The 13,484-nt window shown below is 44.3% G+C and overlaps 1 protein-coding gene across 4 annotated transcripts in view; it reads left to right on the forward strand.

The window, feature by feature from the left end:
* TTLL11 (tubulin tyrosine ligase like 11) overlaps positions 1-13,484 on the forward strand; it is a 270,271-nt gene that overhangs the window by 149,868 nt on the left and 106,919 nt on the right. Inside the window, exon 1 of one of the 4 annotated variants that reach the window (XM_070379053.1) lies at positions 2,079-2,205. The exons of the other annotated variants lie outside the window; for them this stretch is intronic. The gene's annotated coding sequence lies outside the window, so the exon portion shown is untranslated. Of the gene's footprint in view, positions 1-2,078; positions 2,206-13,484 lie in introns of those variants that run through there. 4 annotated transcript variants of the gene reach the window in all.

Here is a 13,484-nt window from a genome sequence, read left to right on the forward strand (position 1 = left end):
CCGATGCCAAGGGCTTACTGTCATCCATCCTGAGGTCTGTAGCACGGGCATGAGAGGCTATGGGAACATGAACAGTTCAGATGCTGCAGGTCCTCGATGTGCCTTCTCGAAGGAGGGGGCACTAGATGGGGTCTTGCAGAAGGAGAGGTGTTCTCGTCAGGCAGAGAATGGGAGGCAGCAAGCAGAGGGAGCCATGTGTGCAGAGGCAGGAAGTATGAGAGCCACAGTACATTCAGGCACAACAGAGACCAGGAACGTGGGCGGAGCGGGAAGTTGGCAGGAGATGAATCTGGAAACGGGGGTGGGAAGCAGCAGAGGAAAGGCCGGAGCATGTTCAGAGGCAAGGTTGACAGGATTCCTGCTGGCTGCAGTGGAGGAGGGAGGGAGCAAGGAGTCAAGGATGCTCTGGGATTTTGGCCTGAGCCACTGCATGGAGCCTGGGAAGACAGGGGCGCTGATCTGTATCACACAAATACCCCTTCAGGGACAGACCCCAGGACGGGCCGGACAGTGAGGGCTCGAAGGCTGCAGGGCCAGTTGACAGATGAGAAATAGCATTTGGCAGTAGAGCTAGAGAAAGGGGAATCAACCATAGAGACCTTGCCAGGCTCGACTCAGCAGGCTGGAGGAGTCCCTGGGATCTGATGTATGAAGGTAGAGGACTCACTCATGCCAGGATTGAGAGTGAAATGATGAATTTAGGTCAGGGATGCAGCTGGGAGAATAGATTTCAGGGGAAGGAAAGAAGTTGGGAAAGACATTTGGGACAGGTCGACTTTTTTTTTTTTTTTTTTTTTTTGGTTCAATTTTTCCAAAAAGATTTATTTATTTATGGTTGCACTGGGTCTTCATTGCTACCCAAGGGCTTTCTCTAGTTGCAGCAAGCAGGGGCAACTCATCATGGTCCGTGGGCTCCTCATTGCAGTATCTTCTCTTGTTGCAGAGCACGGGCCCTAGAACTCAGGCTCAATAGTTGTGAAACACCGCATGTGGGATCTTCCCAGACCAGGGATCAAGCCCATGTCCCTTGCATCGCAAGGTGGATTCTTAACCACTGGACCACCAGGGAAGCCCTCAATTTTTACTGGAGTATAGTTGATTTACAATATCACGTTAGTTGAAACAGGTTGACTTTAAGTTACGTGAGAGACATGCAGATCAAACCAATCTAGAGGCTGTCGAAGACGTGAGACAAGAGACATTTTAACACGGGCTGGGAAGCCAGACCACAGGCATGCAAACTCTACTCAGTCAGCTGAGTGGCCAAGGTGAGGTACTCAGCCTTAGTTTCTTCTGTGTTTACAATGGGGGCATGTGCAGCACCTACGCTACAGATTGAGAGGACTGCATGAGACAGAGACACATGCGAGATTAGCAGGGTGCCTGCCAGCTGTCAGCACTCAGTAAATGTTGGCTATCATCATCCTTGTCATCGTCACTCCTGGCCATCAGCTCATTGGGGTAGTGGGGGCCGTTGCAGAAGATGGGATCTGCCAGGCAGAGTGTGGAGAGCAAGAGAGGAGAGTAGCGGGAAAAAACAGCTTCCGCCTCCATTTCTTCAATAAGCCAGTGCAAAGGGCACGTTCTGGGATCCAGGGCTCACTTTTGTCATGGATGTGGCTTGACTTGAAAGTTTTTCAAAATTAACTGCAATTAGAAGGCAAGGAGTAAGCCATGGTTTGAATCGGCAATCCTGTGGTTCCCTTTTCATGAGAGCTCTTCTGAACACACGAGTAAGATAATGACAGGCTCAGCACAGTAAAAATGTTTTAATGGGGAGAAGTGAGTGTGAACGTCAGAATCTTAAATGCATTAATTTTCAACATTGTGAGATTAATTGGCTCCCAAATATAGCCTGCTCCTGCTGTAATTGGGGTTCTGGGGAGCTTCCAGCTTTCCTGTTACCTTTAGCCAACATTTTGGGTTCAACGGTGAATCATATTTTAAGAGGTTAGTCATCTAATTAAAATTATATTTCCGGTTTATATGAAACAGAAGAAGAAGGGATCAGCAGATATTTATGGAGGCTGTTGCTCCACACCTTGTGGTGACGCAGGGTATCCAGAGAGGAGTAAGGCCTGGCTCGGGTCCTCAGGCAGCCCAGGGTTTGCCACTGGAGGCAGCCTGGAAACTGAAATCGACTCAAGGAGATAAGCGGTGGTGATAAGCTGCTGTCAGGGCTCAGAGGGGGAAAGTGACTGCCAGGTGAGCCCGCAAGCATCCCCGGAGAAGGTGACATTTGAGGGAGGCCTGGAAGGATACCAGGGAGAAAGGGGGAGGATGCCAGTCTAACCGGGACCAGTTTGGTAATGTCACAGTGGTCCAGGGAGCGCTGAGGAGGTCTGAACCAGGCACTGAGCCCTGGGGACAGTTTGGAGACGCATTAACCTCTCCTATGACGGCTGATGAGGAGTGGGCACGTGGAGAGGGATAAATCAGGAAGGGGGAGGTCATGGATCACAGATGGGTAGAACTCCAAGGAAGGGAGGGAAAGAGACGGGGGTGGGGCAAGGGACGAGGCTGCCGGTTGCCCACGAGCATGCAGTTTCATGTAATTTAGAAATAGGATTTATGACCGTCAATCAAACACATACTCAGAAAATCTAACATAGCTATTACAAGCTCTTTGCTGGTAAGCTGTGCTTTGAGACTGGATTAAATACTTGACCCGTGTCATTGTTGAAAACCACGAAAATGAGCTGGGTTGTCAGGTCCTGGTGAGGAAGGCAGGCAAGCCAGGCTGCTTGGGAGGCTGCAGGAGGGAAAGCGAACGTCCCTTCACTTTTCAGGTGGTGCAAGAGATGCTCTCACCTCTCGTCCCCACAGGCTCTCTTCCCTGCCCCCTCTGCCTGCTGTTCCTCCTTGTGCTGGGCAGAAGTCAAGGCCAGACAGATGAACTGCTTTTCAAAGCTGTCACCATGTCTGTGAGGTACTTGGCCTGCAGCGCACAGGCTGGGCTGGCTGGTGCAGGAAGAGGGGTTCGCCCAGGAGTACCAGGGATTTCTTTGAGGCTTGACCTAGGGCTGGAGATTTGTCTTGGTTTTTTTTTTTTTTTCTATATTATAACACTAAAAAAAATTATTATGAAATATTTTAAGCATTCAGAAAACAATATAGTACATATTTACATACTCTTTTCTGAGGTTCTGTGGATGTGAACAATGCTGTCTTATCTACTTCAGATCTCTCTTTTTTTTTTAAAGAAATCATTTCCAGATATAGCATCCCTTCTCTTCCCCCTCCCCAGTGCCCCCAGGAACCACTTTTGGTGGTTTGTTTTTTTTTTTTAACTTTCGCTAAGTATATGTATATACTTTCCCACAGTATATACACGTGGTTATTTTATCTTGTCAATTTTTATATACGTGATGTAGTATTGTACTTGTATCCTTTAGCAACCAGCCTTTTTGTTTAACCTTATGTTTCTGATATTTATCCAGTATGATTAATTTGGATCTATGCTGGATCCATATGATTTAGCTGCTGCATAATATTTCATTTAATAAGCCACAGTTTATCTATCCCTTCCTTGTTAGTTTACTCTTTCTAAGGAAAAGCCAGGTTGCTCTCATCTTTGCCGTGACAAGCAGTGTTGCCGTGAATGCCCTGCACGCATGCAGGCGTTTCTCTGCGATCGTTACCTAGAAGCGGGAAAGAGCGGAGCTTTGGTTTGGGTCATTTTCTAACATCAGACTTTATCCGTTTGGTTTGCTGCTATAGCCGTTGCATCTAAAGCAGTGCCTGGTAAGTAGTCAGTAAACATCCATTCAAAGAATAAATACTGATAGATCCCTTCCCAAAACGATAGTGCTAACTTACACCCCCACCCAGTTTATTTATAGGAGCATTTCCATTTCCAACATTCTTGCCAACACTTGTTTATTAAATTTATTAACACTTGCCAATCTGATACATATTAAGTGGTGTCAAATTGTTTTAATTTGCATCGCTGTGATCATTAATGAGATTGATGATCTTATCATAGATTTTTGGCCATTTGGATCGCTTCCTCTTTGCATTACCTATTCATATTCTTTGCCATTCCTGTTTGCTTACTGATTTGTAGAAATGCTTTGTTTAGCTGGGACTAAAACTCCCTGATGGTTATGTGGGCTATACTTAAGCTCACTCAAGCTGTAATTTGCCTTTTACCTTATTTGGGTTTGCCTTTTAATAAGCAGAAGTTTATTCAATTTTATATAGTAGAGTTTTTCAGTCTTATTGTTTGCTAAGAATGGTAGTTTTATTTCTTCTAATTCCTAATTCTAATATTTTTTGCTTCTCTTTAAAGGTCTTTTTGTTCTAATGATTATGGACGAACTTTTCTTGCTTTGATTGTAAAGGGAATGCCTCTAACACTCCACCACTGAGTATGATGTCAGTGGTTGGTTTTGCTAGACATCTTTTATCGGGTTATTTTATACCATCCTTGCAAACCTAGGATAAACACTGGTAATGGTAAATTATTTTTTCATTTGGATTTGTTCTCAGATATCTCTTTGGTTCGTTTTTTAAAGCTATTATTTTCTTTCCTAATCATTTTTCTCCCCTTAGGATTTGGTTTCCTTTGTTTGAAATTTTAATTATTTTAAACCTACTTGTTTCAGGATCTTGCGGTTTGCCTTGTCTTTTTTTTTTTTTCACAGAGAGCCGTCTCTATGTGCTTTTCACACTGTGCCTGTCTTCTGCGTCCATTGGCTCACGTTTGTTAAGCAACTCTCACATACCAGTAGAGTGGGATGGGGAAAGGGCAAGTCCCTGGACTCCAAGAATCTGTCAATTAGTGCTCCCTGTTTGGGAATTCGTTGCACAGCAGGGATCCAGGAGCCCAGGGTTTGGAGTCAGATCAATCTGGATTAAAATTCTGGCTCCAGCAATTATTAACTATGTCACCATCAGCAAGTTAGTTAAAGCATCCAGTTAACCTCACCCACTGAAGTGAGCTAGTAATAGCTGTCTGCTTCACAGAGCGCATCAGAAGGTACCATAAAATCCAGAGCACGGCATCTGGCACAGAGTGAGAGCCAGTCACGAAGAGCTGTTGTCATGATCTGTGTCCATCTTCCCACTTGATCCTCACAGTTGCATAATGAGATGGGTTATTATTACTGTTTGACAGATCTTATAGGAGCACATGGACACATTTAGTAGAATATTCTTAACATGTTGATTTTTAAATTAATGTATATAAAAGAGCTGTGGTAAATGTAAACCATCATGCAGACGGAAGGGAATGTCATTCTCTGAGATGGTTTAAACCCACATTCTTATTGGCATTTAGAGGTGTTGTTATGGAATTTAAAATCATGTAGAAACCCCAGAGAAACAGCCTAAGGTGTTTGAAAAGGAGAGACACCTGAAAATGTCATTTAATAATAATATCAGAGAAAGGATTGCAAGTATCATTTAATAATAATACTTGAAAAAATAATATTTAGGTGTTACCAGTATATTTTAAAATATCTATAAGATGATGTAGTAAATATTTTGAAAGTTATTTGCATATAGTGCCAATTCATTAAAAAAATATATAGCTTACGTGCATAGAATGTATGGGAAGGAAACACACTAAGAATGATGACCATGTAAAGTCATACATAATTTTAATTTTTTCTTCAAGCTTTGCTGTATTTTCCAAGTTTCCACAATGAGTCTGCTCTGGGAGGGAAACAGGGAGCCAAGGCCTGCCTGTCAGACCTGTGAGAGGGCAGCTTGGCTTCAAGTCTCAGAGGACTTGGGACCGGTGGGACTCCCTACTTGCAGGCATGTGCTGGAGCTGGGCGGGGGCTTAGAAACCCAGCTGTGGGCCCTCGGAGGGCAGAAGAAAAGTGGAATCTTGTTTCCTTTGTTTCCAAACCCAGCTTGATACTAATGGTCTGGATTATACTGTGAGCCTTTAATGATTGGGCTGCTTTGATTCTTGCAGCTTGCTGAGCAGTACCTGCACAGGTAGTCCTAGGTAAGAGAGACCTTACTCTAAATCCCATGTGAGGTTTTCTTCTTCCTGCTCCATCTCGGTGTTTTTCTTTTCTCCAGCCTCTTATCTCTTATCTAGAGCAGGGAGGGTCTAACTGCACTGACCAAACCACCCTTTGTGTAGATATCTTTTGGAGGGCAAGTGATTCAGTCTCAGTTCAGTTCAGTTCAGTTCAGTCGATCAGTGGTGTCCGACTCTTTGCGACCCTATGGACTGCAGCACGCCAGGCTTCCCTGTCCATCACCAACTTCCAAAGCTTGCTCAAACTCATATCCATCGAGTCGGTGATGCCATCCAACCATCTTATCCTCTGTCATCCCCTTCTCCTCCTGCCTTCAATCTTTCCCAACACGGGATCTTTTCAAATGAGTCAGTTCTTCGCATTAGATGGCCAGAGTATTGGAGTTTCAGCTTCAGCATCAGTCCTTCCAGTGAATATTCAGGGTTGATTTCCTTTAGGATTGACTGGTTTGATCTCCTTACAGTCCAAGGGACTCAACAGTCTTCTCCAACACCACAGTTCAAAAGCATCAATTCTTCGGCACTCAGCTTTCTTGATAGTCCAACTCTCACATCCATACATGATTACTGGAAAAACCATCACTTTGACTAGACAGACCTTTGTTGGCAAAGTAATGTTTCTGCTTTTTAATATGCTGTCTAGGTTGGTCATAGCTTTTCTTCCAAGAAGCAAGAGTCCTTCAATTTCATGGCTGCAGTCACCATCTGCAGTGATTTTGGAGCCCCCCAAAATAAAGTCTGTCACTGCTTCCATTGTTTCCCCATCTATTTGCCATGAAGTGATGGGACCGGATGCCATGATCTTAGTTTTCTGAATATTGAGTTTTAAGTCAACTTTTTCACTGTCCACTTTCACTTTCATCAAGAGGCTCTTTAGTTCTTCCTCACTTTCTGCCATAAGGGTGGTGTCATCTACATATCTGAGGTTATTGATATTTCTCCTGGAAATCTTGATTCCCATTTGTGCTTCCTCCAGCCTGGCATTTCACATGATGTACTCTGCATATAAGTTAAATAAGCAGGGTGACAGTATGCAGCCTTGACATACTCCTTTCCTTTGGAGTTCCTTTGGAACTAGTCTGTTGTTCCATATCTGGTTCTAACTGTTGCTTCTTGACCTGCATACAGATTTCTCAAGAGGCAGGTCAGGTGGTCTGGTATTCCCATCTCTTTCAGAAATTTCCACAGTTTGTTGTGATCCATACAGTCAAAGGCTTTGGCATAGTCAATAAAACAGAAGTAGATGGTTTTCTGGAACTCTTCTGCTTTTCTATGATCCAGTGGATGTTGACAATTTGATCTCTGGTTCCTCTACCTTTTCTAAATTCAGCTTGACATCTGGAAGTTCATGGTTCATGTACTGTTGAAGCCTGGCTTGGAAATTTTTGAGCATTGTTTTGCTAGCATGTGAGATGAGTGCAATTGTGTGGTAGTTTAAACATTCTTTGACAATTGCCTTTCTTAGGGATTGGAATGAAAACTGACCTTTTCCAGTCCTGTGGCCACTGCTGAGTTTTCCAAATTTGCTGGCATACTGAATGCAGCACTTCCACAGCATCATCTTTTAGGATCTGAAATAGCTCAACTGGAATTCCATCACCTCTACTAGCTTTGTTTGTAGTGATGCTTCCTAAGGCCCACTTGACTTTGCAGTCCAGGATGTCTGGCTCTAGGTGAGTGATCACACCATCGTGGTTATCTGAGTCATAAAGATCTTTTTTGTGTAGTTCTTCTGTGTATTCTTGCCATGTCTTCTTAATATTTCCTGCTTCTGTTAGGCCCATACAATTTCTGTCCCTTATTGTTCCCATCTTTGTATGAAATGTTCCCTTGGTATATCTAATTTTATTGAAGAGGTCTCTAGTCTTTCCCATTCTATTGTTTTCCTCTACTTCTTTGCACTGATTGCTGAGGAAGGCATTCTTATCTCTCCTGGCCTTTTTTGGATCTTTGCATCCTTTTCTTCTTTGCCTTTCACTTCTCTTTTCTCAGCTATTTGAAAGGCCTCCTCAGACAACCATTTTGCCTTTTTGCATTTCTTTTTTGGGGGGATGGTCTTGATCACTGCCTCCTGTACAATGTCATGAACCTCTATCCATAGTTCTTCAGGTACTCTGTCTATCAGATCTAATCCTTTGAATCTATTTGTCACGTTCACTGTATAATCATAAGGGATTTGATTTAGGTCATACCTGAATGGTCTAGTGGTTTTCCCTACTTTCTTCAATTTAAGTCTGAATTTGTAATAAGGAGTTCATGATCTGAGCCACAGTCAGCTCCCAGTCTTGTTTTTGCTGACTGTATAGAGCTTCTCCATCTTTGGCTGCAAAGAATATATTCATTCTGATTTTGGTGTTGCCAATCTAGTGATGTCCATGTGTAGAGTCTTCTCTTGTGTTGTTGGAAGCTGTGTGTTCTCTTGGCAAAACTCTGTTAGCGTTTGCCCTGCTTCCTTTTGTACTCCAAGGCCAAACTTGCCTGTTACTCCAGGTATCTCTTGACTTCCTACTTTTTCTTTCCAGTCCCCTATGATGAAAACGACATCTTTTGGGGGTGTTAGTTCTAGAAGGTCTTGTAGGTTGTCATAGAACCGTTCATTCTCAGCCAGTCACTAATCATACTGTAACTACCTGAGACTGCTTTTCTAGGAACAGCCAGTAGAGGTCAGTGTACCTGGAGACTTCGGAGACTTGGTGGTCTGTCTAGGTCTAGGCAGCTGGCTCTCAATCAGCTCTTACTGAGAGCCAGGCACTGTGCTCTGTGCATTACAGGCTTGATTTCTTTAAGCTCTTTTCTCAGTTCATCCTGGTACCTAAGCCAGAAACCTTGGAGTTTCTCAGGAGCTCTCAATGAGTCCTCTTGAGTTCACCTCCTAGGTAGTGGTGGTGGTTTAGTCACTAAGTCGTGTCTGACTCTTGTGACCCCGTGGACTGTAGCCTGCCAGGCTCCTCTGTCCATGGGATGTCCCAGGCAAGAATACTGGAGTGGGTTGCCATTTTCTTCTCCAGGGGATCTTCCCGACCCAGGAATTGAACCCAGGTCTCCTGCACTGCAGGCAGATTTTTTACTCACTGAGCTATGAGGGTTCTTAATTCTCATCCAGGTCACTGTGCTCTGTAGTTTGGCTAACTCTTTCCCTTTCACCCAGTCCTTTTCTCCATCCATGTCACTCAGCCCCAGTGACCCTTTCCAAACCTAAATCTAACTGGATTAGGTTTCTGCTTCAAAACCCTTCCTGTATCTTTTCATTTTCTCATGGGCTACAGATAAAATCATTTTAAATGTCTTCCAGTGATCGAATCTAGGCCAGTGTTTCTGGAAGTAAGGTGCTTGGACCGCCAGGGTTCTCCGAGATCTTTCCAGGATACGTGCGGGGTATCTTGGAAAGAACTGTTATCATTATAATACCAAGACATTCTTTACCTTTCATCGTGTTGACTTTTGCAGCGAAAGTGTAAAAGCAATGGTGAGTAAAACTGCTGGCTCCTTAGCACCACTGAGGACAGTGGTGCCAAACGGCATCTGTAGTTATTGTGTTCTTCACTGCATCGCACTCGTTCACAGTTAAAACAAACACACACACAAAAACAGGTTCACTTAAGCAAGTCCTTGATGAAACTGTACAGATGATGAATTTAATTAAATCTCAGCCCTTGAGTATGCTTCTTTTTAATGTTCCCTGTGGCAAAATGGCAAGTCGGCTTAAAGTGCTTCTCTGTGTGTGATTGTTTGGGTTGCAAGCTGAACTAGCCCCTTTTGTCGTGGCATGATTGGAAAGTTCTTTTTTCATGGAACGAACGATTGGCAGGCAAACTACGGTTATCCCAATTTGGGCATCTGGCAGACATTTTCTTGAAACTAAATGAAGTGAGTTTCTCTTTTCAAGGAAACCAACCAACAGTAATTTGCCGCCAATGATAAAATTAGAATGTTTACACAAAAAATTAGAATTTTAGGAAATTTGTATCTGCCACCGTGACGAGCTTAACAGCTTTGCAAAGTTTAAAGATTTTTCTCTGATGAGATCAGTGGTGCTATTAATGAAAGCAATTTTCTGGTTTCCTATAAGGAAGTGCTCAGCATTGGAAGATCTGTATAAACCAGTATTCAAATGTCCAGCACATGATGGGATAAAATTCTGCATAAGCAAAAGATCCACTGGAAGGGTCCGAGAGGTCAACAGGTTTTCCTAACCTGCTTTGAAACGTTCATTGATCTGATTCCGGCTTTTTTTTTTTTTTTCAACTGACCATTAAGAAAGCACCACTTGACAAGATTTTGGTAGATGCCAGATTCCCTTCATGTATTTCAACCCCAGACATATCACAGCAGATGACACAGACACAGAGAGGAGAATCCAACTGTCTTTCCTTAAAGCCAGACATTGGAGAGGTTTGCAAAAGACTCATTAACACAGGGTTCCTCTTTCACTACATGTTTGGTGATGTTTTGGGAAAAATATTTTTTGCAGAAAATGTTATTAACATTAATTTATGTCATGAATTTATTATTGTTATTTTTAATAATCTTATTTATTTATTGGCTGTGCTGGGTCTCCTGGCTGTGTTGCGCAGGTTTTTTCTCTAGTTGCAGTGAGTAGGGGCTACTCTCTAGCTGAGGCGCACCTTCTCATTGCCATGGCTTCTCTTGTTGCAAAGCACAGGCTCCAGGCTCATGGGCTTCACTAGTTGAGGCTCTTGGGCTCTAGAGCATAGGCTCAGTAGCTGTGGTGCATGGGCTTAGCTGCTCTGTGGCATGTGGAATCTTCCTGGACCAGGGATTGAACCTATGTCTCCTGCATTGTCAGCCACCAGGGAAGCCCCCTATTGTTATTTTTAAATGTATATTTTTTTAATTTGTCTGTTTTAATTTCTATTATGGTAACTCGATAGATGGTAAGTGTAAAGGACTCCTGAGATCCCCAAATTTGAGAAGCACTGATTTAGACCCTGGAGAAGGCAATGGCACCCCACTCCAGTATTCTTGCCTGGAGAATCCCATAGATGGAGGAGCCTGGTGGGCTACAGTCCATGGGGTCACTGGGAGTCGGACACGACTGAGCGACTTCACTTTCACTTTTCACTTTCATGCATTGGAGAAGGAAATGGCGACCCACTCCAGTGTTCTTGCCTTGAGAATCCCAGGGATGGGGGAGCCTGGTGGGCTGCCATCTATGCAGTCGCACAGAGTCGGACACGACTGAAGTGACTTAGCAGATCTAGACCCTAGAGCCAGAGATCCAGGTCTTCAGCCTCTTCTTTCATCATTCCTAATATTTCCTGAGCTCCCTCCACACTGTCTTCTTTCCATAACTCCATCAGTGTTTCCAGTCTGACTAGATTCTGCCACAAGGCCTTTGAACATTCAGTTCCTCCTGCCTAAAACATATTTGTTCCCTATTCTTCAATATTCTCTTGTTAACCTCTACTCATTCTCAGCATCACTGCTCAGGAAGGCCTTCTCTTTCCCTGTGGTCATCGTATCCAGCCTGATTCCCTCCCTTTCACAGGCTCCGTGTTAACATAGTTCATCTGTTTTCTTTTACTCTTACCTTCAGACTTAAATTCTTATTATGTCCCTCCTCTGTCATTTCCTCTTTGTGCCTATTTTACAAGTACCACCTCCTCCGCTGTCTGTTGTATTCTATTAATCACCACCTGTCTGATGCAAGAGAGAGGAAAAACTAACCGACATTTCAATGCCAAGGGAGCCAATTGATCAATCTTTTCCTTGAGATTTCATACATTTTTAAGAGGGTTCTCACATCCCTCTTTACACGCTCCGGTGTAATTTACTCTGTGGTTTTTTTTTCAGCTTGAGAAGAAAAGCATCTGCATTTTGTCATTAATGAGGCCGATTTTCCTGTCTCTTGTAGTTGCAAATCCCTGAAGTATGTGCTGCTTCTTCTTATTTTTTTTTGTATCTGCCAAACTTCCCATTTTAATGGTACATCATCTTTTCTCTGAGCTCCAACCCCTTGAAGTGTAAACTCAGACCTCACCTCTCCACAGGATCAGTGGGAATTAGCCTTATTATTCGATTTTTCTTAGCAAAGAAAAAAAAAGTGGGTTATCTAGATCTATCAGCCTGCCATCCTGCTCTGAAAGGTTTGACAAGATTTTCTTTTTGAACTGCTAAGAAGGCCTTTGTAACAGCGTAGGCTCTCTGTGCTGTCGGTGAGGAAGGGCTGGGAGGGAAGCTTCTAGAGGCTAATAATGCTGGCCAAGCCTCTTTTCCTCCCAGGACCTGGTTTCCTCATTTGTGAAATGAGCAGGCTGGGGGTCTTTGCTACAGCGCATCCTGCCCCAGGACTGTGTCATCCAAGTGCATCCTGGGAACCCAGCACCTTCCCCGGCTGTGCTCGCTGCTGAGGAGGGAGAAGGATGCCGGAAGAAACAAGCCTGGGTTTGCAGAGAAGAGCACGGTGTCCTTGGAAACCAAACATTTAAATCTCTGAAAACATCAGGTGCAATATGGAATCGTATTCGTTTTATAGCGATAATATAGCTGACCCTAGAACCACGTGGGTTTGAATTGCGAGAGTTCACTTAGAGGTGGATTTTTTTCAGTAGTAAATCCTCCAGTACTGCACGATCCACAGTGGTTGAAATCTGGGGATGTGGGGGAACCTCAGATATGGAGGAGCCTACTATACGGAGGACCGACTCTAGGTCAAACGTGGATTTTCCAACCTTGGGAGGGTGGGCACCCTTAACCCTCGAGTTGTTCAAGGATCAGTGGTATATATATGTGTATCTATATATTTATTTTATACACATATCTGTGCCAAGCCCCTTGCGGCCTACCAGCTGGGCCTGAGTGGAGGCAGATGAAGAGCGTATTGAAGGTCAGCTCTCAAGAACTCACAGGGTTGTAGTGGAAATGAACATCAGCTCACCAGACCCCACACCGCAATATGCAGGGCACAGGCTGTAAGAAAGGAGAGAACCCAGGGCCCTCTGAGTGTGCTGGAGTCACTGAGAAATGATGCCCAGGGGGTTCGCCCCAGAATTTCTCTGTTGAGAGTGCGATGGGGCTGGTGGAACCCTCTGAAAAATGGACAGCTTGACTGAGGGGTGACTGTGGTGGCTAGTCCAATGGGACAAGGCCCTCTAACACAGGGGTCCGTGACCCCTGGGCCGCAGACCGGTTACTGGTCCGTGGCCTGGTAGTAACCGGGTTACACGCAGGAGGTGCGCAGCTGGTGAGCAGTGAAGCTTCATCTGTATTTATAGTCGCTCCCCATCACTCTCATTACTGTTGGAGCTCCGCCTCCTGTCAGATCAGGGATGGCGTTAGATTCTTATAGGAGTGTAAACCCTGCTGTGAACTGCGCTTGAATCATCCCCAAACCATCGCCCTCATCCCAGTCCGTGGGAAAATTGTCTTCCCTGAAACTAGTCCCTGGTTTCAAAAACACTGGGGACCGCTGCTCTAGGAGGATCCTCTGCCGTGTTTTGAAGCCTATTCCCAACGCTCACAAAAT

This window comes from Bos mutus, chromosome 11 (assembly GCF_027580195.1).
Source record: "Bos mutus isolate GX-2022 chromosome 11, NWIPB_WYAK_1.1, whole genome shotgun sequence".
In the NCBI taxonomy this organism is placed as follows: domain Eukaryota; kingdom Metazoa; phylum Chordata; class Mammalia; order Artiodactyla; family Bovidae; genus Bos; species Bos mutus.